Source organism: Moschus berezovskii, chromosome 21 (genome assembly GCF_049115385.1).
Source record: "Moschus berezovskii isolate FMDL1 chromosome 21, NW_MosBer_1.0, whole genome shotgun sequence".
Classification (NCBI taxonomy): domain Eukaryota; kingdom Metazoa; phylum Chordata; class Mammalia; order Artiodactyla; family Moschidae; genus Moschus; species Moschus berezovskii.
The window spans coordinates 11088681-11112901 of NC_142480.1; the positions used below are offsets into that span (position 1 = coordinate 11088681).

Sequence of the window (24221 nt, forward strand, 5' to 3'; positions counted from 1 at the left end):
AATTCTCCAGGCTGACACCTGAGGGAAATCAGATCCTTAGGAACAAATCTTCTAAACTTGTAAATCAATGGGTAGCATAAAAACTTATTTTTTCCTTTTAATTTCTTCAAAATGGCTCTTATTTAAAGCTAAGATTCTAACATTTTCTTGTGGGGGTTAAATGTAGGTAGAATATAATGAAAGACACATAATGACTACATCACGATGATTATAAATGTGATTTGAATGAAGATGAGGGGAAATGGATTTATTTAAGTCCAAAGTTTCTACATTTTTGTGTGAATTCATACCATATTAATTCTGAGCCAAACGTCCCAGTCCCCTTGACAATCCTTAATCCAAACTTCTGTACTCTCCATGGAGTGAAACCTTCTCTCCTTGGGCTCCATTTTGCTGCATAATAATTTGGAAAGTAGCCTTGGGGAGGAAACTGGAGTGAGTGTAGGCCCATATTGTGTGCCTCCCATCTCTTGGGGTTATAAGGATTGTAACCCTGCAGTGATTAGTTACTTTTTTCCCTTAAATAAACGTTTAACGTGCTTTTGTTATGGGCAGAAGGGTAAATAGAATACCAGTTCTGACCATCACGGTCAGAACCAGAAATCTTGCCAACAAAGCTGCTGACACTGAGAATTTTGGACTTGATTCTTTTGATGAAATGAAATTATTGGAGATTTCAAGTGGTGAAGGCGACAGTAGTGGTGGTAAATGAGCAGTACTCATTTTAGAAAGATCTCTGGCCTCAGGGTGGGGGGTGGATTGAAAGGAGGGCTAAGTGGCAGGCAGGGAGACTACAGCCACCATGAGATTTTTTGTTGTTCAGTCGCTAAGTCGTGTCCGCCTCTCTGTGACCCCATGGACTGCAGCACAGCAGGCTTCCCTGTTCTTCAGTATCTCCTAGAGTTTGCTCAAATTCATGTCCATTGAGTCAGTGACACTGTCTAACCATCTCATCCTGTGCCACCCCCTTCTCCTTTTGCCTTCAATGTTCCACATCATCTTTTCCAACTGGGTCTTTTCCAGTGAGTCAACTCTTCATATCAGGTGGCCAAAATGTTGGAGCTTCAGCTCCAGCATCAGTCCTTCCAATGAGTATTCAGGGTTGATTTCTTTTAGGATTGACTGGTTTGATCTCCTTGCTGTCTGAGGGACTCTCAAGAGTCTTCTCCAGCACCACAATTTGAAAGCACCAATTTTTCGGTGCTCAGCCTTCTTTATGTCCAACTCTCACATGCGTACATGACTACTGGAAAAACCAAACTTTGACAATGCATGCCATGGGTTAAGAGTTGAAAATTTGCTCCCTGCTAGATATTTTACCTGCCTGATCTCTTGGTTAATCCTCACACAGCCCTAAGAGGTACATATTATATTATTGTCATCTCATTTTCCCAAGTTGAAAAATGAGGTCCGGGGACATTTCAAAAGTCAGCATGATAACAAAGTTTGTTAGTGTTTGGAGCTGAGACTTGAACTCAAGTCTGCCTAAGAGGAGTTCCTGTGTTGATCTGTGATCTCTATTGGAATTTTTTAACTTTTTTTTTATTTTATTGGAGGCAAATTACCTTACATTAATATATTGGTTGGTTTTGTCATACATTGACACAAATCCACCCCGGGTGTACATGTGTTCCCTTTCTTGAACCCCCTTCCCACCCTTTGTCACCATCCACGTGAAACTTAATGAGAGATTAAAATAGCAAGAGTGTGAAGCAGGAGATAAACTAGAAAGAGCATTGAGAATTGCAAAGACTTGACAAGCTAACAGTGAGGAGAGCCAGGAATCTAAGATGAGTCTTGGGTTGCTGCTTGTGCCAGAGGGTTCGATCCCTGGGTTGGGAAGATACCCTGGAGAAGGGAAAGGCTTACCCACTCCAGTATTCTAGCCTGGAGAATTCCATGGACTGTACAGTCTATGGGGTCACAAAGAATCAGACACGACTGAGCCACTTTCACTTTGGTCCTGGCAAGGGGTGGGAAATATACCTACACCTAGTCTAATATCTCTTCATTTTATTCCATGATTCAAATGCACCCAAATCACATGTTAAATACAATTGACATACAACTAAGAATTGAGGTACAGTTAACTCAGTGCTATTCTTACAACATTTAATGTAACTACTCATAACCATTCCAATCATAGTATCTATACATTCTCCAAATTTTGAATGCATACTAATCACTTAAAGAACTATGACTACAGTGAGTATAAATCTTTAGCAACACTTGGGATCCCCTGGTGGCTCAGTGACAAAGAATCTGTTTCCCAGTGCAGGAGACACAGGTTAGATCCCTGGTGCAAGAAGATCCAACATGCCTCAAAGCAACTAGGCCCGTGTACCACAAACTACTGACCTCGTGCTCTAGAGTCCGGAAACCACAACAGCTGAGCCCATGGACCACAACTACTGAAGCCCATGCACCTAGAACCCGTGCTCTGCACAAGAGAAACCAAAGCAGGGAGGAGGCTGTGCACTGCAGCTAGAGAGTAGCTCCTGCTCACCCCAACTGGAGAAAAGGCCTGAGCGGCAATGGAGATCCAGCACAGCCAAAAATAACTAATTAGGCTTTTAAAAATCTTTAACAACTCTTCAGATACACACTCCTACAACTGGTGGATAAGTGGAAATCGTATTAAAATAGCTCATAGTCATAAAATTAGCTTTTAATGAGATAATTTTGCCCTTGCTCATTATATTATCATGGTTTACATTAGAGTTGGGATTTCCAACTGGCCTAGGTGGAATCTGTTTTATTAAAAAGAATGTCTTTGGTGAGCCCCTCAAACTCTGAATTGCAACCTATTAAACCTTTAGAAGATTCCACATTATTTTATTTCATTGCACTTATCACGTGGTTTATGATTATGTATTTATTTTATGATCAGTTTTCTTCTAATCTGTCTCCCTGTAGACTCTACACTCCACCTGGGTAGGAAAGACATCTGTATTGCTGATTTCTGTAATTCCAGAAAGTAAGACGTGGTGGGGCCCTCAGGAGTTGTTCAAAAATGAAATGAGTGAATTAACACCCAGTGATTTATAAAATTATCACCCAGGTGGATGACAGAGGTAAGGTCTTGTGCTATGCAAGGGGCCTCTTACTAGGCTCTGCATCAGGGCTTTTATTCTTCTCATGGCAGCTTGAAACAGACGTTTCTTTAATGAAACAAAACACATGGGCAAGTACAGATGAAAAAGTGAAACAAACAGGAGACAGGAAAGCTGAAGGAACAAGGCCCATAGGAACTGTATTCAAGGTTTCGGAGGAATAGTGGACATAACTGCAGGGAAGGAGGAGGAAGAATACAGTGAAGTCCAGAAAAACAAGAACAACAAGAATATATAACAAGTTTATATATACACATCTGAAACACTTCACCGTGTAGCAGAAATAAGCGCATCATTTTAAATCGGCTATGGAGAAGTGTTAGTAGCCCAGTCACGTTCGACTCCTTGCAACTGTAGCCCACCAGATTCCTCTGTCCATGGGATTTTCCAGGCAAGAATACTGAAGTGGGTCACCACGCGCTTCTCCAGGGGGTATTCCTGACCCAGGGATTGAGCCCAGGTTTCCTGCACTGCAGGCAGATTCCTTACCCCCTGAGCCACCATGTTCAATTTTAATAAAAGAAAGAAAGAGAACAGAAAATGAGACGGAGCCTATCTCATCAATTCAGGTGCCTGAGGGAAGTAGTGGGTGACCTTGACCACTAAGGCCAAGCAGGCAGGGTGAGAGCACACTGAGAGATGCCGGAGTTTCAACAAGCTGTTTTGGAGCACAGGAGGGGAAGGTCAGCTGGAGGGACTGCATGACAGCCCAGACGTTGGAGGTGCATGTTTGTACCCCACTTGTTTGCACCAAGTAGACAAAAGTTGTACTAGGATTTTAATGGAGGACAGTTTCACAGTCAAGAATATCTTCGGGAGAAAATTCAAACCCAACAATTCAGGAAAACTGCTACCACCACCCCCCTTTTATCCAGCAATTCTCCATGGTAGTAACCAAGAAAGTAACCTCTTCTCTGGAAAGAGGGGTGGGAGGAGAGAGAGAGAGTGCACCTTAATAGAGAAACCAGGGAGCTTGGCTTGTGGCCACAGTGCGCGCCGAGTCCAAAACCAGTCTTGAGATAACCAGCCCCTCCATTTACTCAATAGTAACTGATCAAAGCATTGTTTTCATGTCAAAACAAACACATGTATTATGGAGCAAAAGGTAAAGTTTGCCAAGTTTTCAAAGGAGTCCACCTGCTCAGACCCCAGAGAAACTCGTCCACTCTCCTCTTCAGCTTGGGGAAGTTTGATGACAGAGGTGGAAAATCTCTGACCCGGGTATTAATATCTCTGAGTGGTGCCCAGCCATGCAAACGCCAAAGAAGGGGTCCTTCTGGCAGACCTGAACTGTGCTTGATAAAGCATCGAGGTTGGGCTTCCCTGGTGGCTTAGAGAGTGAAGAATCTGCTTGCATTGCAGGAGACCAGGTTCAATCCCTGGATCAGAAAGATCCCCTGGAGAATGGAATGGCTACTCACTCCAATATTCTTGTCATGGAGAATCCTGTGGACAGAGGTGCCTGGTGGGCTACAGTCCGTGGGGTCACAGAGTCTGACACGACTAAGCACACGCACAAAGCATCAGGGTCAGTCTTCTTCTTGATGAGGCTGGTGTCAGATTTACCTCTTTGTTTCTTTCCTTTAGAGCTAGAACAATCCATACCAACCCCTCAATGGATCCCCATGGATGTCTTCTTGCCAAAGACCTCATCACCTCAAAGCATAAAGTGATAGATGCCAAATCTGACCGGGTTGGCAAATATAATTCCTCGTCATCCTGCATTCTCAGAGAAGAATTCAAGATCTTTTAAACATCTATGTAAAACTGTAGCCCACCAGGCCCTTCTGTCCATGGAGGTTCTCCTGGCAAGCATACTGGATTAGGTTGTCATGCCCTCTTCCATGGGATCTTCCCAACCCAGGGATCCAACCCAGATCTCATGCATTGCAGGCAGATTCTGTACCACCTGAGCCACCAGGGAAACCCAAGAATATTGGAGTGGGTAACCTATCCCTTCTCCAGGGTATCTACCCTACCCAGGAATCGAACTGGGGTCTCCTGCCTTGCAGGCAGATTCTTTAGCAACTGAGCTTCCAGGGAAGTGTTTAAAGATTCAAGGCCTTTTAAACATTTATTTAGAACCTGGAAGGGAAGTGATAACCAGAGCCAAGATAATCAGCGTGGTGGAAATCACTGGCTGTCAGACCATGAGAGACACCATCCTGTCTGTCTACTTTTTCTCCTGCCACTTTTCCTTCTGCTCTGCCTCTATTCATGGTTGTTTTCATTATATGGTAGTTTTCTGCCCTCTTTATTTCACAAACCAGTGGAGCCCTCCAGCTGCATCACCAGCTTTGTAACGAAGGCCTAAGCCCATGCTGTTGAGCGTTTCCTTTGAACCTCTTACCACACTCTGCTGGACTCATGCCACACCCTAGAATTATGTGTGACCGATTGCCCTGAACAGCCCTCCCAGTTCCTGGTACAGTTTCTATTTTTTGCTCCAGAACTTTCCAATCTCCTCCTTCCAGTTCTAATACCAATTTTTTCCATATAACCTAGATAGGAAGAAATAGATGGATAACCACAAACAAGCACATTTCTAACAGAACAGGCAGAACAGATAGCCTTCAGAAAGAACTCATAATAGCTGCTTTGAAGGAGACCAAAAACAGGCCTCAAAGACACAAGGGAAAGCAAAGAGCTACACCAGGAGGATGTATATGGTGGTTTCAGTACCAAGCATCCCTTTCAGGCAATCCACGACTGAGTGACCATACAAAGGGGAGATTAATGTCCACTTGAGGAAAATTAGAATATTTACTAGCCACTTCTATCTGCCTTATAGGAAAGCCATGAGTAAATGCTACCAGAAATGGTCAGTTCCCAGGGTCTTTACAACAAAAGGCCACAGCAAAAACAGAAAACCTAGGATTCATATACAGCTTGTGATACAGTTCGTGTGCTAAGTCCCTTCAGTCATGTCCAACTCTTTGCAACCCCATGGGCTGTAGCCCACCAGGCTCCTCTGTCCATGGGATTCTCCAAGCAAGAATACTAGAGTGGGTTGTCCATGCCCTCCTCCAGGGGATCTTCCTGACCCAGGGATCAAACCCACCTCTCCTGTACTGGCAGGCAGATTCTTTACCACCAAGCCACCAGGGAAGCCCGACACAATTTAAGTTCATCCCAAAAGTGTTTTCTTGGCTCTCTCACATGTCTCTTACCTCTGTTCTGCACTCACAATTTAAGAGTAGATTAATAAGAATCCACATGGAGCTCTTTGAAATTCCCTTTTTTCCTAGCCCAGTTCTGGGCCCAGAGGTCTGAAATGATACCCAATGGGCACATCAGGGGATGAAGCTTGACAAGGAACCTTGGGCTGGTGTGAACCTCTGTGAGCCAGTATGAACCTCAGTGAGCTGGTGTGAGCCTCCGTGAGCTCGTGTGAACCTCCGCGAGCTGGTGTGAACCTCCGTGAACTGGTGTGAACCTCCGTGAGCTGATATGAGCCCCAGTGAGCTGGTGTGAGCCTCCGTGAGCTGATGTGAACCTCCGTGAGCTGGTGTGAACCTCTGTGAGCTGTTGCTGGCATTGGCCATGTGACTTGTGTGGCTCCAACAATAGAGAAGCAATAGGGTCAGACAGATTTCTGTCTAGTGGGCAAGGGTCACCGTGTGCCGCCTGGAGGTCATCTGGGGAGAAGGCACACCTCCTGTGACTGAGTGCACTTGGCCCTCCCCTTGTAGAGGCCACTGCTACTTGTGGCTCAGGAGCGCCTTGGAAGAGGCCAGTGCCTGAAGCTTCTCTCAGAGGAGAGGCTGGCCAGTCAGCATCAGGGAGACGCTCAGCACCCTCACCCTGACGAGGTGTGGGGAGCAGGACTTTTGCAGCCCCTCCAAAGCTCCAACAGTAACTATTTAAGTATTTCTGCTTTTCCACATCCTGCCCTTGGGCCAAGAGGGAGGCCCCTCAGGGGTAGAGTAGCCTCACTTCTAGAGACCTGATGAGGTCACTGATGTCCGTGTGCTTTATGAACTGTGAAGGTCTGGGTTTATAAACTGTGAAGGGCTGCCTGGGACAATTGCCAAAACAGCAGATGTTTTGAAATATACTGAGACCTGGAAAGAAACGTAAATGAGTAAAAAAATAAAAAAAAGTCAGGTGGAGGACAATAGCCCAAAAGGGACAGGAGGTGGTCCCCGTGGTGGTGGGGACAGCTGGCCCTGGGCCCTGCTCACCCACACCCCAGCCGGGTGACCTGCCTCCTGACCTCTAAGTGCCTCGGTTTCTTCTTCTGTAAAACAGGGATGATACCAGGAATTGCCGACAGGCTTGTAATGAGGATGAAATGCATTACTGCATGTTAAGCAGAACAGTCCTTGGCACATAATACCTGCCTGGTGGTGGAAGTGGTTGCCATTTCCTTCCCCCAAAAGTGCTTAATCAAATCTAATTGTTTTATGTTTATTGTTGCTGCTGTTATTTGGCCTTAGCCAATCTATCTCTGCTTTACTGACTATGCCAAAGGCTTTGACTGTGTGGATCACAATAAACTGTGGAAAATTCTGAAAGAGATGGAAATACCAGACCACCTGACCTGCCTCTTGAGAAACCTGTATGCAGGTCAGGAAGCAGCAGTTAGAACTGGACATGGAACAATAACTGGTTCCAAATAGGAAAAGGAGTATGTCAAGGCTGTATATTGTCACCCTGCTTATTTAATTTCCATGCAGAGTACATCATGAGAAACGCTGGGCTGGAGGAAGCACAAGCTGGAATCAAGATTGCCAGAAGAAATATCAATAACCTCAGATATGCAGATGACACCACCCTTATGACAGGAAGTGAAGAGGAACTCAAAAGCCTCTTGATGAAAGTGAAAGAGGAGAGTGAAAAAGTTAGCTTAAAGCTCAACATTCAGAAAACTAAGATCATGGCATCTGGTCCCATCACTTCATGGGAAATAGATGGGGAAACAGTTGAAACAGTGGCAGACTTTATTTTTCTGGACTCCAGAATCACTGCAGATGCTGATTGCAGTCATGAAATTAAAAAACGCTTATTCCTTGGAAGAAAACTTATGACCAATCTAGACAGCATATTAAAAAGCAGAGACATTACTTTGTCAAGAAAGGTTAGTCTCGTCAAGGCTATGGTTTTTTCAGTGGTCGTGTATGGATGTGAGAGTTGGACTATAAAGAAAGCTGAGCACCGAAGAACTGATGCTTTTGAACTGTGGTGCTGGAGAAGACTCTTGAGAGTCCCTTAGACTGCAAGGAGATCCAACCAGTCCATCCTAAAGGAGATCAGTCCCGGGTGTTCATTGGAAGGACTGATGTTGAAGCTAAAACTCGAATACTTTGGCCACCTGATGCGAAGAGTTGACTCACTAGAAAGACTGATGCTGGGAAAGATTGAGGGCAGGAGGAGAAGGGGACGACAGAGAATGAGATGGTTGGATGGCATCACCGACTCAATAGACATGGGTTTGGGTGGACTCCAGCAGTTGATGATGGACAGGGAGGCCTGGCGGGCTGCAATTCATGGGGTGGCAGAGAGTCAGACACAACTGAGCGGCTGAACTGAACTGAACTGAATGTTGCCAGGGTGGAATACACCCCTGTTGCCAGATCTTCTAATTTCCTAAGCAAAAATAAAAAAATCTCTTGATTTTGAATACTAGCGACTAATGTGTTTAAAGAACCGGAAATCTGAACCAAGTCATGACAATGTCTGTTTCTTAGTGTGATAAACGTAGCATGGCCATGTAAAGATTTAACAACAGAAGAAACTGGATAATTGGGAACTCAATCTTGTAACTTCTCTGTAAATCTAAAATTATTTGAAAATTAAAAGTTTATTTTCAAACTGCAGAAAGCAACACACACACACACACACACGTGGGCTGCTTCAGGGCCACCACAGCGAGCGAGCTTTGGTAAAAGGACCCTTTGCTGGGTGCTTTAACAGGGTTGAGAACCACATGAACAGATTTCTGCTTTCCCACAGCTGGTGAGTAAGGAGAAACGCAGGCATTTACTGATGAAAAGACAACTAATAAACTAAATAAAGACCCGTTTCTAGGTAATGGCTAGCTTGCTTAATTGAATCAACTCTGCTGCTGATAACAATCAGAAAACCTGCATTTAAATAGAATTCTTAAAAGCATCAAAGAGATGAAAAAGCAAAATTAATTACTGGGACAAAGAGATAAGACACTGAGAATCCAGAGGCATAAGCAGGCTGAAAGCTGCGTTTACTCTTAGGGTGTGTGTTCATCTCACAAAATTAGAGCCTTTGCATTGACAGCCGTTCCCAGCCCTCAGGGGACAGCAGCACCTGGCTGGCATCAGGACACTCCTGTGCGCCTCTGTACATGTATTTCTCTGGGCAGAGGAGCCAAAACAGTGCACCAGATTTTGTTTGGGAGTCCTTGAGAGCACCCCCATACTCAAGTGAGTGGGTGAATACTTGGGAGCAAGTCAACCATTTTTTGTTCAAAATCTTCCTGCCAGCTTGTCGCTGATGCCTGAAGTACCACCACTGGGGGAGCAAGACAGGGAGGAGAGGGGTTCCGAGCCTTAGCAGCTTTTTCTCCCACGTGTTTCATGGTCAGAACTCCTCCAGAGAACAGGTCTGTGGTACGCAAGGGCAGGGAACCCTGAAGGTCTGCAGAGGGGCTGGGGAAAAGGGACGGGACCAAATAAAGGGACTCAGCTGATAAAGGACAGAATTCAGAATATGGTGACCAGAGCTTTGTGCAGTGTCTCCCAGACCCTTGCCCTGTCTTACAAAGACACACTGGTCTCTGCCCAGCCATGCGTGCATGCAGGCTTGGTCATGTCTGACTCTGTGACCCTATGGACTTTTATAGTCTGTCAGGTTCCGATGTCCACGGAATGTTCCAGGCAAGAATACTGGAACGGGTTGCCATTTCTTTCTCCAGGGGCTCATCCCCCGACCCAGGAATCAAACCCATGTCTCCTGTGTCTCCTGCCTTAGCAGTCAGTTTCTTTACCAGCTGAGCCACCGGTAAGCCCTGCTCAGCCAAGTCTGCATTATTTACTCTCTGTTTCCCTCATCCCTCCAGCAGGGTACGCTCTTCCACATAGGCAAAACTGGAGTAACCTGTATGCTGCTGCTGCTAAGTCACTTCAGTCGTGTCCGACTCTGTGCGACCCCATAGACGGTAGCCCACCAGGCTCCGCCGTCTCTGGGATAGACTCAACCAATTCTACCCTGGAGTCCTGTCTGGGAAAGCACTCTGCTAAGGTTACCCATAGAACTAGTGTCAAAACTCAACTGGGATGCTTGTTTTCTGATTCCATACCCCTTTTCTCCCCTGTCTGGCCTGTGCAAAAGACAAATGGATGCCAGAGAATGACTCTGAAGTACTGTAAACATAATCACTCTGATTTATAACATTGCTTACACTATGCTGATTGCATCTAATGAGCCGGAAATAGCAAGCATTTTAACTGCCCTAGTAATCCATGTGCATACTAGAGGCCAGCCGCCTTACAGGAGCTTCTAAGTATCCCACGGTCTGGGCCATGCCAAGACATCCTCTTCAAGGAGAAAGACAAGTCGCTGCATTCTGAACCACCTCCCAGGCTTCCCAGGTGACTCAAGTGGTAAAGAATCAGCCTGCAGTGCGGGACAGCCAGTTCGATCCCTGGGTTGGGAAGATCCCCTGGAGGAGGAAATGGCAATCCACTCCAGTATTCTTGCCTGGGGAATCCCATGGACAAAGAAGCCTGGAGGGCTACAGTCAATGGGGTCGCAAAGAATTGGACATGACTGAGCACACAAATCACCTACCATGAAAAAAGAAGTGATTTTCAGGCTTTTTGTTTTAAAGAAATCCATACTCAGTTACGGAGTTCATAATGTGCACTGTTATTCTCTGCTTGTCCTCTCTCCAACAAGTATCTCCCACCATATACCCACTTGCAATTATTAAATGTGTTCCAGCCACACAAATTTTCCTGTAGGTCCTGGAATACGTTCTTTCCTGCCCAGGACCTTTACACTTGCTACTGTGTCATTTGCCCACATGTTTTCCCTGGTCCTTATCCCAGTAGCATTGACTTGACTTCACTGCTTCATAACTGATTTCCCTGACTACCTGACCAAAAATGGGTTCCCATACATAACCTCATTGTCCATTTTAGCCCCTTGCTAATGTCTTTCATGACATAACATTTATCTTGTCTGTTTCTCTTTTTTATTCTCTTTTCATCTCTAAAAATTTTTTGTTATTATTTTTTAATTTTTTCACCATGCCATGTAGCATAAGGGATCTCAGTTCCCTGACCAAGAATTGAACCTTGGCCCCCTGCATTGGGAGCACAAAGTCTTAGCCACTAGGCTACCTGGGAAGTCCCTTGTTTATCTTTCTTAAAGATTTTTAGCTACTGGTTCTTTGTCACTCCAACAATCCTCCTCTTTAAATTCTTGACAATTTTAATATCTTCATCATCAGACCTTTCTAGTCCTTGAAGCTTCTCCTCTCTTGCAGTGATGTTTCCTCTCTTCTAAGTCACTCTCTCCCACGGTCACACCCTTGATCTCTTTACCAATGACTGTGATCGTCATCATAATCACTCAACTCACATGGTCCTTTCTCCTGTCATCCTACTGGCAAAGTCAAACCCTGTTAAAATCCTGCTCGTCATCTGTTCCATGTGTGCGGCCGTACAATCGCAAGAGATGTAGAAAAACATGACTATAGAACTGGGCTACAACATGACTGTCCGTCAACTTTATACTTACTGTAAGCTCACGCATGCTTGCCAAGTTGCTTCATTCACATCCAGCTCTTTAAGACCCTATGGACTGTAGCCCACCAGGCTACTCTGTCCATGGGATTCTCCAGGAAAGAATACTAGAGTGGGTTGCCATGCCCTCCTCCAGGGAATCTTCCCCACCCAGGAATCGAACCCGGTACAATCACTCAGTCATGTCTGACTCTTTGCAACCCCATGGACTGCAGCCCACCAGGCTTCCCTGTCCATCATCAACTCCCAGAGCTTGTTCAAACTCACGTCCATTGAGTCAGTGATGCCATCCGACCATCTCATTCTTTGTCATCCCCTTCTGCATTGGAGACAGATTCTTTATCACTAGCGCTACCTGGAAAGCCCACTCTAAGCACAAAGGACCCTTAACAGTACTCAGAAATTGTCCTGTGTGTCTCTAAGTCAAGATTACCCATTTTCCCATGACTCTTTCATACTTTGTCCTCTCTCCCAAGACTTCTAAAACATTCTCCGCATCCTGGTTCTCAGTGGATGACTTTACTCCTTGCCGCTCCGAGAAAATTGACACTGTCAGAAGAGAATGTCTGTGAGATTCCAGCTCAACATTCTTCTTCTTTCTTGCACATGTGTCCTGAAACTCTCCCTTCCCTTTATGCTATGGATGAAGCATCCATGCTCCCAGCCCAGGCCAACACCTCTGGTTATGTACCAGAGCCACCTCCTTCACCAACTCCAAGACCACGCTCCAGCAATGCTCTCCTCTTACCCCTGCACCATCGATGTTTTCCCCTTCACATGATCATGCCCCTTGGCTAATAAGCACAATATCTTCCTGCCAAACCCTGTGGTGGGTACCCTGGGGTGCACGAAGTTGAATAAACAGGTTCCAGAAGTCATCCTTTCCCATATATGCTGATAACATGGTTTGTGTGATATGAGACAAAGGGAACCTCTCTTCTCTCTGTGGGGTGATGGGAGGTGGAGGTGGACATGGGGGAGAGTTTTGAGCAATTTCAAGCTGGCCTCTTCTGGCCATTGTTCCCCTAGGAACTGGATGCCCCTTGCAAAGAGAGTGAGCCTGCTCAGCTCAATAGGGAACCAATCTCATCCGAGAGGGAAGCGGTGGGCATCCAGGGACTCTGGATGCAAACACATAGGACAGAGATCCAAGGTCACTGCAGGAGGTGAGGCGAGAGATGGTAATCTGCCAAGAAGTTGGTAGTACATCTTATCCCTGAACTCGGGTTATACATAAAACAACATGGAATGAAATTACTCAGATTTCAGAGGCTGGAGTGACCTCTTCTAGATGAGGAAACACGGAAGAGGTCCCATTAGAGTGGGGCACGAGAGGACAACAAAGAGGCATCACTATGAAGTATAGCAGAGAAGAAAGGCTTTGACTCCCACTGGGGGATTAATAGCTTCCAGGAGCAACATGCCAGTTGGCTATCTCACTGCCGAGGAAAGAGAGAAGGTCAGCCACAGGAGGGGATCTTTGGAGTTTCAGCCATTGCTCAGGGCAGGGCTTGGAGTCAAATACAATTTGCAGTTACTTACATGACAATTGTTGCCCAGAGTCATTGAGTAAGGTCCCGGCTGCTGGGATCTAAGCAGCGCATTACCCTTCAAGCCTCTCTTGTGTTTGAGATACAGATTTTGCTGGTTGACCTTGAGAAATCTTACTTGGCTATTCATCAGTCAAGTTAATTTAGTTAGCACGCGGCACACTGGTAAAGAATCGGCCTGCCAATGCAGGAGACAAAAGAAATGTGGGTTCGATCCCTAGATCAGGAAGATCCCCTGGAGTAGGAGGTGGTAACCTGATTTAGTATGCTTGCCTGAGAAATCCCATGGTGGGCGACAGTCCACAGGGGCGCAAAGAATCAGACACGACTGAGCACATAGCATTTATCAATCAGTGCAACTCACTTCCAGCGATGTGTTTTCCGTGCACATAAAGAACTGAGTTACTTCACCGCCACAGCCCAGGCTGTAACTGGGAGGCTCATACCTTCAGGAAGATTCAGCTGAGTGTCATGGCTGCTGGAAACCCATTCACAAGCAAATGTCCTGTGAAGATGTCCATTTGATGGAGAAATAGCATCTATATATCTTAGAGGGTTTTTTTTAAGAGTTTACTTGGGCAGATGATTACAAACTATGACTTACACGTAAGAACCTCGTAGGGGTGAGCTGATGACTATCAGTGGCATTGTTCACAGAAATAGGGAAGACAGAAAGAAGGAAGAGTTGTCAGGGAGTCTGATGCAAGATCAACAGATGAGCATTAATCAGGAATCAATCATTTGAAATTTGAGCCAGCCCTCTCTTCACTTTGAAGTTGCATCACCTAACATTACATGTTCCCAAATATTTGTTCGTGGTCTAGATACAGTGCAACAATTCACTTGAGGAATTATTAACATAGATCCTTTACAATATTTATAGAGGCCACCCAACCCCAGATTCTATAGAAGAGAATTCATTACCTAATAAGCCATCATATGGGAAAGTAGAACCATCTCACCTGCGGGTAAATACTTTTGAAAAGTTTTATCTTAAAATGTAAAAGCTGAATTTGTTGTCCATGAATGGATTAATAAAGCTTAAGGTCTAGTCTTACATCTAACATAAGGAATCATTATTCTTATTTTTGGTTTTCTGAAAACAAAGCAATAAACCTGACAACTTCCAGGTAAATAAGAGATTTATTATTTTAATTAAAATGACACTTTTTTTCTGACAAGAGTTCTATAGTGACAAGAAGAATCAAGCTATAGCATGAGGTTCAGTTCAGTTCAGTTGTTCAATAGTGTCTGACTATTTGCAACCTCATGGACTGCAGCACGCCAGTCTTCAGATTCCTTCACCAACTCCCAGAGCTTGCTCAAACTCATTGAATCGGTGATGCCATCCAACCATCTCATCCTCTGTCATCCCCTTCTCCTCCTGCCTTCAATCTTTCCCAGCATCAGGGTCTTTTCCAATGAGTCAGTTCTTCGCAACAGGTGGTCAAGGTATGAGAATTTCAGCTTCAGCATCAGTCCTTCCAATGAATATTCAGGACTGCTTTCCTTCAGGATTGACTGGTTTGATCTCCTTATAGTCCAAGGGACTCTCAAGAGTCTTCTCTAACACCATAGTTCAAAAGCATCAATTCTTTGGTGCTCAGCTTTCTTTATGGTCCAGCTCTCATATTCATACATGACTACTGGAAAAACCATAGCTTTGACTAGACGGACCTTTGTCAGCAAAGCATGAGGTGGCTCCAGCGAAATATCAATGTCATACCATCCTACTCAGGATTGATTAAGTTATGCTTCAGTAACAAACCACCTCCACAGTTGCAGTGACTTAATGACAAAATTTCTCTCTCATGTAAGTTGGTTACAGGTTTGTCTATATATACATATATATCACATTTTCTTTATCCTTTATCTGTTGACAGTCACTTAGGTTGTTAAATTATCTTGACTATTGTGTGTAATGTTGCAATGAACATAAGACCACAGATACCTTTTTGAGATACTGATTTCATTTCCTTGGAAATGTACTCAAAAGTGGAATTTTGGGATCATATTTTTAGTTTTTGGAGGAATCTCCATACAGTTTTCCATAATGGCTGCACCAATTTACATTCCCAGCAAGAGTGCCCAAGGGTTCCCTTTGCTCCATACCTTCACCAAGATTATCATTTGTCTTTTTGATGATAGCCGTTTAGCAGGTGTGAGGTGATGTTTCATTGTTGTTTCAATTTGCGATCCCTGATGATTAGTGATGCTGAGCATCTTTTCATGCACCTGTTGGCCATCCATATGTCTTCTTTGGAAAAATGTCTCTTTAGGTTCTTTGCACATAAAATGGCCCAGCCTTGTAAATGCTGCTCAGTCCAGGTCTGTGACATCCTCAGATTAAAGGTTTTGTAGTTCCAGGGCTCTGAGAGATCCAACCTGTTAGAATCCTAATGACCCCCAAATGTATAGTTCTGTCCTAGTGTGATAGTTTAATACACTGAACTTAAAGCTGCTGAGGAAAATACCAAGAGCACACTCCATTGATTTGTTCATGAGTTCAGGCATGCAGGAACTCACAGGAAACCTGCAGTCATTACTTAGAAAAGTATACCTGGAGACCTTTTTCAGAACACTCCTGAGCTCCAGAGAATCACAAATCCTCAAGAATGACCAAAGTATTGGGTAGAAAACCAGCCACAATTTCAGAAGAGTTGATGCATGAAATTTAGAGATTATAAACATTCCTCAATTATTTCTCCAAAGGCTGTGAGAGGTGTGCCAGACACTGAACTAGAGGCTGAATGTGGCCAAGCATTCCCAAGTCCCTACATCCTCCTCTTTATTTCCCAGCTTCCCTTGCAGTAAGGTGAGGGTCATGCAACCACTCTATGTGGTAGCAAGAAAAATGAAGTATGTGGCTTCAATGCAGTCAAGAGCCAGTGTGCCTACTCATTCTTTCCCTGCCCTTTGGAGGCCATATGTTCCTGAAAGTATAACTATGATATGAAGAAGCAGAAGAGATTAAAAAGAGGTGGCAAGAATATGCAGAGGAACCATACAAAAAGGTCTTAATGACCCATATAACCACGATGGTGCGGTCGGCCACCTAGAGCCAGACATTCTAGAATGTGAAGTCAGGTGGGCCTTAGGAAGCATCACTGCCAACAAAGTTAGTGGAGGTGATGGAAATCCAGTTGAGCTATTTCAAATTCTAAAAGATGCTGCTGATAAATTGCTGCACTCAATTTGCCAGCAAATTTGGAAATCTCAACAGTGGCCATAGGACTGGAACAAGTCAGTTTTCATTCCAGTCCCAAAGAAAGGCAATGCCAAAGAATGTTCAAACTACCACACAATTGAGCTCATTTCATATGCTATCAAGTTAATGCTCAAAATCCTTCAAGATAGGCTTCAATAGTATGTGACCTGAGAACTTCCAGACTTGCAAGCTAGATTTAGAGAAGGCAGAAGAACCAGAGTTCAAGTTGCCAATATCCATTGGATCATAGAAAAAACAAGGGAATTCCAGATAAAAACATCAATTCTGCTTCACTGATATGCAAAAGCCTTTAACTGTGTATACCACGACAAACTGTCGAGAACTCTTAGAGATAGGAACACCAGACCACCTTACGTGTCTCCTGAGAAACCTGTATGTAGGACAAGAAGCAACAGTTAGAATCAGACATGGAACAAGGGAGTACATCAAGGTTGTATATTGTCACCCTGTTTATTTAACTTATGTGCAGAGTACCTTATGCAAAATGCCAAGCTGGATTACTCACAAACTGGAATTAAGATTACTGGGAGAAATATCAACAATCTCAGATATGCAGATGATACCACTCTAATGGAAGACAGTGAGGAGAAACTAAAGAGCCTCTTCATGAAGGTGAAAAAGGAGACTAGTTGGCTTAAAAGTCAACATTCAAAAAACTAAGATCATGGTATCTGGTCCCATCACTTCATAGACAATAGGTGGGGAAAAAGTGGGAACAGTGGCAGATTTTATATCGGGGGGCTTCAAAATTACTGTGGATGGTGACTGCAACCACAAAATTGAAAGGTACTTGATATTTAGAAGAAAAGCTGTGACCAAACTAGGCAGTATATTAGAAAGCAGAGAAATCAATTTGGAAACAAAAGTCCATATAGTAAAATCTATGGTTTTTCCAGCAGTCATATACAGATATGAGAGATGGGCCATAAAGAAGGTTGAGTGCTGAAGAATTGTGGTACTGGAGAAATGATGCCTTCAAATTGTGGTGCTGAAGAAGACTCTTGAGAGTTCCTTGGACAGTAAGGAGACCAAGCCAGTCGATCCCAGAGGAAACCTGCCCTGGATATTCACTGGAAGGACAAATATGATGCTGAAGCTGAAGCTCCAACACTTCGACCACCTGATGCAAAGAGCTGATTCATTGGAAAAGACCCTGATGGTGAGAAAGATTGAGGGCAAAAGAGAAGGCGATAGAGAATGAGATGGTTGGATGGCATCACCAACTCAATGGTCATGAGTTTGAGCAAACTCCAGGAGATAGTGAAGGACAGGGAAGCTTGGCATGCTGCACTCCATGGGGTCCCAAAGAGTCAGACACGACTTAGTGACTGAACAACAGTAACGATACTATTGTGCTAAACCCCTGGGATTTGAAAGTTGTTACATCAGCTAGTGATCCTGGTTGAAGACTCAGGATAGAACAAACCAGACATGGTTCTGGCTTTCACGGCGGTCACACTATAATGGAAATTATGCCTGATTATATCAGCATTTTAGAGTTTAAGTCCACTTACACAATCATGCAATAAATATTTTTTGAAGTCCTACAATGTACTAGTTATTCTTCTAGAGGATGCAGCAATGGGAGAAACAATGTGTCATGTTCATAGAAGACTTCGAGCCCAATAAGAGAAACAGATATAAACAATCAACAGATTATTACAATTGACAAATAAAATACATACTGTAAATATAGATATACTATATAGTGTCAGGCAGTGATAAGTGCCATAAAGACCATCAAAGCAAGTCAAGGACATTGTGTTGTAATTAGGAGGACTATGGAGAAGGCAATGGCACCCCACTCCAGTACTCTTGCCTGGAAAATCCCATGGATGGAGGAGCCTGGTAGGCTGCAGGCCATGGGGTCGCTAAGAGTCGGACACGATTGAGCGACTTCACTTTCACTTTTCACTTTCATGCATTGGAGACAGAAATGGCAACCCACTCCAGTGTTCTTGCCTGGAGAATCCCAGGGATGGGGGAGCCTGGTGGGCTTCCGTCTATGGGGTCGCACAGAGTCGGACACGACTGAGCGACTTAGCAGCAGCAGCAGCAGCATGTTTCCAATAGGTGGCCAAAGAAAGCACTCTCTGTGAAGGCCCGTTTAAAACAAGATCTCAGTGCAATGCAGAACCATTGAGGACACTCAGGGGAAGAATATTCCAGGCAAAGGGGCCCCAAAGGGCAAGTAACACAGCCATTCTGGTTCTGTGCCCTACAATGGGAAATGGCAGTCCCTCAATTGCAAGGAAAACTTGTGGTCAGGCTTAGGTGGGCCAACTCACATTTCTGGAAAATAATTTAGACTCTCAAATCTATATTCCCAATGATTTTTACTAATGTTATATTTTGAGTTTAAGCTGTGTCTCAGCATTTTTAAGCAAATAGAGCTTATTAAACTCACATTTTGCATTGCTCATGTTACTATCCATGTGGATTTCCAGCGATGGTCACCTACTGTTTGATGCCCCAGCTCTGGACTTCTGCAGCCTTACATTGCTTTCCTTGCCTAATCCCTGGGTGCCTAAATGGATCCAGTGGAGCTATTAAGATACAAAAAAAATAGTAAAATTTTGTTAATATTTTTATCTCCTCCTCTTTAAAATATCTCTTGTTGTTTCATTAAGGCGAAGAAAGCATCAGAGCAGCCATACACATATAAAATTTATAAAAATATGAAGAAGCATATTTTAGGTACCACTTTTTGATTTTACTAATAAAAACACATCAACCCGTGAAACTTATTCAAGCCTTTGTCACATGTGTAGTCATGAGTCATGGCTGCCCTCAGCTGTTCAAGAGAACAGGTCTAACCTGCCTAGCTGACCAGATGACCAACACAACTGAATATTTTGACAAAGAACCTGAACAAGGGTTCCCTGATGGATGCTGATTTTGCATCTAGAAGATGTTCTTTACATGCAGAAACACTGGATTTCCCAGGGTCTTTCCTTATTAATGAGGCTAACAGAACAATCTGGAAATCCAGCCATGGGAAGTCCTCCCAAAGGAGGTCTCTGGTCTCTGATTAGAGGGAACATATGCGGCGTGAACTGCAAGAGGACAGGTGAACAGCAGACACAGACCATACAACCTCTCCAGGCACCAGGGTCACAGCCAAAATACAACATAGCCACGGTGTGCCTGATACACACCTTACGACGCGCAGACAGAGAAGGAGGAACGCTGCTGGGGTTCAGGGCAGAACCGGGCAAGTCCCGTAAATTATCTGAGTTTCGGTTGCTCATCTGCGAGCGAGATGATAACAGGCAGGGACTATCTGTTGTGAGGCTGCCAGAGGCAAGATCCACGAAGATTGTGATCTGCACATCATAGGGGAGGAAAACTGCCACTGCACTCGTTAAGGAGCTCCTAGACGCTTGGACTGCACACTGTCATCGAATTCAGGCCTCCTCCAAGCACTCTAGTGAGTGAGTGAGTGAAAGGCACTCAGTCACGTCTGACTCTTTGCGACTCCTTGGACTGTAGCCTGCCAGGCTCCTTTGTCCATGGAATTTGCCAGGCAAGAATACTGGAGAAGGTTGCCATTTCCTTCTCCAGGGGATCTTCCCAACCCAGGGATCGAACACGGGTCGCCTGCACTGCAGGCAGATTCTTTACCATCTGAGCCACCAGGGAAGCCTGCAAACACTCCAAAGTAGGCACAATCTCTCTTTCATTGCTGGGCTCACAGAGATTAGTTTTCATAAAGTCTCACAGTTACTAACAGCTGACTAGAATTGGCTTCACATGGAAGCCTTTCCACTCCATTAGGCAGACGTCCAAAGGGTAGGGTGTTTGGAGGAAATCCAAAGAGGTTAAAAGAGACATCCTAAGGCAATCTTCTCTGTCAGACAGACTGCAAGAAACTGGCGCCTATGTGAGTACAGTGTCCTTCTGTTCGGTTGATCAGTTCAAAGGAATTGATGATGTATGTTTTTAGAGAAGGAACGCTTCCTTGTGAAAATATCAACACACAAAAATATGCAGAAGGAAGTTAAAGTCACCCAGCTGGTTAGTGCATTATTCCAGATAATTCCAAGTCTGTTTCCTTCCAGAGCCCTCTATGCATATTCTTTAGTTTCTACATATATTGGTTCTTACCCTCTACACTGTATTTTGAATGACGCTGGTCTCTTACTTCTTCATGTTCAAATCGAACCAAAAGACCAAGAGGGAAGAGGGTAGAGAAGGGGAATCAATTTCTATTGAGTGTCCATGACATGCCAGTCCTTTCCGTATATCCATTGATCTTACCTAACAGTCACCCTAGGACCTTGGAACCAAAATCTGCATTTACAGATAAGGACAGTGAAGACTTGAGGGGTTAAGTAACTTGTCCACAGTGAACTGAAGCCAACTCCGACTGTCCCCAGATCCTACCTTCTTGCCAAACTCCACACTGAGCCAGACAGGGTTGGGACCACCATTTTCCTAGAGCTCTGCATACAAGAAAGGGGAGCCCCAAGTATCATGTTGGGAGGGGATACTATGTCTGCGTGTGTGTGTGTGTGCACAGTGTTTGCCTTCAACCACTTGAACCACCCTAGCCTCCCTGGTGAGCCTGAGGCTCCAACCTACAGGAGGAGGCCACGTCGTCCTGAGTCCCATCCACTCAACTTCTAATACGTGAAGGAAGCCCCGTCACTTACAGAGCTTTCCCCACCTGCTTCTCTTGTGCCCCGGAGAGGCCAGAGGTGGGGGACAAGGACAGAGGAAGGAAAACACACGTCCCCACTGTTTGCTCGGCACAGACCCTCTTTCCAGGAGGCAGTTGTTGACCTAACTGTGTTTACCTTACTTGCTCAACCCTCTGTAAGGTGGACGGTCGAATACGAGGCCTCAGAATCTGTGTAAGTAGAATGGAAAGTATTGATTTCACCCACTTCCTGGGGGCAATATTGGTTTTTGCTCATTTGACTGAATTCTTTCATTTCTAGTTGGCTGCTGTTAAAATCCGGAGAAGGCAATGGCAAGCCACTCCAGTACTCTTGCCTAGAAAATCCCATGGATGGAGGAACCTGGTAGGCTGCAGTCCGTGGGGTCGCTAAGGGTTGGACACGACTGAGCAACTTCACTTTCACACATTGGAGAAGGAAATGGCAGCCCACTCCAGTGTTCTTGCCTGGAGAATCCCAGGGACGGGGGAGCCTGGTGGGCTTCCGTCTATGGAGTCACACAGAGTCGGACACGACTGAAGTGACTTAGTAGCAGCAGCAGCTGTTAAAATCACCACTGCACAGCCCCAAGGATGACCAAAAACAGGGAAATCATATTTTTTTGAGCCAGACTTTGCATGATCAGTATCTCATGGAATCGATCCTTCCTTAGAACCCCATGATGGCAAATCATACTCATTCCCACTCCCCAGAGAAGACGAAGCCGCTGGATCCAGGTTCTCAGCTCCTGAAGACAGGTCTGGGATTTAAACTGCTTCTAGGCTCCAATCCCAGAAGCCTTTAGGACACCAGGAAGGGGAAGGTGGAGAGGAGAGAGGGCAGCTCCTTATAAAGTTCCATGTAGGAAATCCTATCACCAGCCATTCCACCCAAGTGAAAAAAACATGGTCATACAAGACTTGCCCGTGAAGGCACATAGGATCTTGATTCCTAATAGCCAGCAAAACTGCCCGGACATTCTCAACAGATTACTGATTGTGATCCATCCTTAAGATGCAATAGTTCTCCACAAGAAACATGGGCAAAATTTCTGAAAGAGGCAGTGCCTTCAATGAATTTCAAAAACACGCTGTAGAACTAAAGACACAACAAATGTCCAGAATGTATTCTCCCATGTACATGCCCTTCTGGAAGAGGTGAGACTCATCGATGGAGACCAATGCCCAAACAGAAGCCACCTGCAAGGAGGATTGGGTGATGGATGGAAAGGAACTTCCTGGACTGAAGTGTCTGTTCTTTAACATGTCAGTCAGAGTGGAGGTTACACAGATGTACACAAATGTGAACACGGATTGAACTGTACGTTCAGGATTACGTTTTTACCACATGTAAATAACATCTTGGTAAAATAGACTCATGAAAATAAGGAAGGGAAGCAATAGCAAGGTGGTAGCGACTGAGAAGAGGGTTCAAGAGAGGGAGTCCATTCAATTCTATAAAATGAATTTTATAGATTCATTGTATTTATTCTCTCTGAGCCTCACCTGCAGGGTGGATACAACACGATCTTTGTTGCAGAGCTGTTGGGAAGACGAGAATCTGTTCACAGTGCTGACTCTCAGCAGCCAAGCAGAGAATGGGGAGTATTTTTTCTGGGCTTATGTTGTGGGGAGCTGGAGGTTGGAGGGGGATGTAGCTGGAGGGGGTGGGGGTGGCGAGGGTACATAGCTAGAGTGGTAAGGGGACAATAGGGTCAGCTCCTGGGCAGTGGGGCCAAGGAGAAAGATCCTCACACTCGCCAGGCTGAGCCCCAGAGAGACCGGAAGAAGGGAACAGAGGGATGATGCAACCCCCTCCCCTCGGCTGCATTTCACCATTACAGCTCAGCCCCCGCTGTGCTGTGCTGTGCTCCCTGAGAACAGTTCCCTTTTTCTTGCAGGACAGAGGAGGAGGCAGATGGGGAAGTAGCCCTGGGTGGTGGGGGAGGCCAGGCATAGCAAGCAGAGCCCACCAGGCTCTCGGTTCAGGCTGTAGGAGCAACAAGCCAACCCTCTCCCCTCAGCCTTCCCATGGAGGGGGCCCTGGGAGATTGCTCAGAGGATGACTTCGGCTGGGCTCAATTAGGCAGAACAACTGTTTGTTCTTTAGTCTATGAAGTTGCATGCCCCATGCAAATGTTTAGCATCCTAAAGGTTTTCACACTTTGACCCTGGCAAAGCACCTTAACCATCTGATGTTTTTTTAAAGGCTCCATTTTGACTCTATTTCATTTAGCTCAGCTCATCAAGTACCCTGTGAGCACCTGTTTGGGGCTCAACCCAGAGTCAGAGAGGCTAAAAGAACAGGGTCCTGGCCTCCAGTAACCGCAGTCTGGTGGTAGAGCTGAGTATGAGGGTTGCTCCTTGCCCTGCAGTCACACAGCTTGAGTCAAATCTCTTCTCTGCTGTCCCCTGGCTCTGTGACCTGGGGCTAGTTGCTTGACATCTATGAGCCTCAGTTTTCTCATTGGTAGAATGGGGATAACAAAATACCCACCTCATAGGCGTAATGGGAGGAGAAGAGCTCACTCTCTGAAATACTTAGGAGCCTGTCTGGCATGCATGATATGCTCAAGAAGCATCAGCTACTAAGATAAATGTTGTCAAGGAGGGGGACAAAGTGCCGTGGAAGCAGCAGCCACTAGGGACACCGGGATGTGGGGGTGGGGTATCAGGAAAGCTCACGGATGAGTCTGTTCTGGAAGGCTGTGTCAGACACATGAGGTGGAAGACAAAGGTGCTTCCCTCGTAGGATGGAGAGCAGGCTGACAAAGGCTGGCACCTAGGAGGCAATGCCCAGCCAGGGACAAAGTGACGATGAGACGGAGGTGTGGACGTGACTGGCTCTCAGTCAAGGGTCAGTGCATTTGTTTTGGGAAAGCCAGGTAGTAAATACTTAGGCTTTGAAGGCCATACGGTCTCTGCCACAACCATTCAACTCTG

At 45.2% G+C, this 24221-nt stretch overlaps 1 long non-coding RNA gene across 1 annotated transcript in view; it reads right to left on the minus strand.

The window, feature by feature from the left end:
* Positions 1–23713, minus strand: part of LOC129550620 (uncharacterized) — an 81870-nt gene extending 58157 nt beyond the window's left edge. The window contains exons 1-2 of the long non-coding RNA XR_016035743.1: positions 22785–23713; positions 19026–19164 (exon numbers count right to left, since the gene is read on the minus strand). This is a non-coding gene — a long non-coding RNA (uncharacterized LOC129550620). The remainder of the gene's footprint in view (positions 1–19025; positions 19165–22784) is intronic.
* Between the last annotated feature and the right edge of the window lie 508 nt (positions 23714–24221).